Source organism: Arachis hypogaea, chromosome 14, assembly GCF_003086295.3.
Source record: "Arachis hypogaea cultivar Tifrunner chromosome 14, arahy.Tifrunner.gnm2.J5K5, whole genome shotgun sequence".
Classification (NCBI taxonomy): domain Eukaryota; kingdom Viridiplantae; phylum Streptophyta; class Magnoliopsida; order Fabales; family Fabaceae; genus Arachis; species Arachis hypogaea.
The window spans coordinates 12,926,604-12,928,160 of record NC_092049.1 but is presented as its reverse complement, the minus strand read 5'-3'; positions in this window follow the sequence as shown (position 1 = coordinate 12,928,160).

Sequence of the window (1,557 nt, the reverse complement as noted above, 5' to 3'; positions counted from 1 at the left end):
ATAGAGCATTATGTCAGACATCATGTTATGATTACAATGCAAGGATGTGGATGGCACTTTGGCACTACTATGTGTGTGGGCTTGGGAACGGTTACCATTCCTAGCACTGGTTCAAAGTGTTTCTATTATTGTGCATCTTTTATTTATATTTATGCGTTCATTTTGTTACGTTTTTGGCTTTTTGTAGTTTGTGTGAACCCAAATAGTCATGATCATTAAGGGGTGCACATTAAAAAATCAAAATGTGGTTAACCAGTTAAAAAACCATAACTACATTTTGGTTAACCAATTTAACAAAATAATTTTAAAATCATATCTATATTTTTTAAAATTGGTTAACCAAAACCAAATTTTAAAAAACTGGTTAACCAAAACCAATTTTTAAAAAAGAGTTTTTTTAGAAAACCGGTTTTTTGGTTTAAAAACCGGTTTTTTATCCAAAAATTAGTTTTATCATTTAAAATTGGTTTTTATTTTTATGACCGGTTAATAACTAGTTTATCATATAAAACTAATTTAGTTAATTAAACAAATTAAATTTTTAGTTAACCAAAATATAAGTTTGGTTTTTAGATTAACCAAACCATGTACAGCATTAATGATTATAATCTTACACTCTCAAGGAAAAAATCTCTCACACTCACACTCATACTCAACCTAACAAATCTATTCTTCCTTTTATAATACTTCAGTTATATTTTTTAAATAAAAAAAATACAATACGCCTCCTGTATAAAGTCAATATGCCCCTGTGTAATGTCAATACACCTCCTTATATTGACAATAACTCCATGTATTATGTTTTCAAAATTAAAATAAGACAATATATCCCTTGCGTCTTGTATTTTTAAATATTTAAAAATACAATACGCTCCCTGTATATTGCGGCAGATAAATTAGAAAAAAATTTTGCTACAACAATTTGTGATACAAATTGTCCCACCCCAAAATTTTAAAAAATACATAAGATCTAATAATTAAGTGTTATACCAAAACCTGATAAATATCTAAAAAAACAGCAACGAAAAAAATTGACTAATAAATATATTAAAGCATAAATGTTCTTATTTTTTTACAAAATGAACATTAATGAATTTTTTATTTAGATAAAAAATTAAATTCCTAAGTTTTTGTAATAATTTATTAAACTTAATTAATAGTATTTTATTAACATATCAAACCAAAAACATAAAAGTTTATTAATATTCTCAAATAAACATTAGATAGAATAAAATGATACTTTTGTTGATCCTACCACATACATTTAACTGTACAATATTTTCAAAACATGAGAAAATAATATTTTTTTACGAGATGTCTAAATAATATTTTTTTTACTTTTTATTTATAAAATATATATATTTTTTAAGATTAAAATAACATACACTATAGTTTTTTTGACTAAAATATCTATCAATAATTATTATTTATAATTATCTAAAAATTAATAAAAAAATTTAGTTGCTTCAAATAATAATAATAATAATAATATAGAATATATATTTATTATTATAATAAATTTTACTTATCTTTTATATTTTAACTCGTTACAAAAAT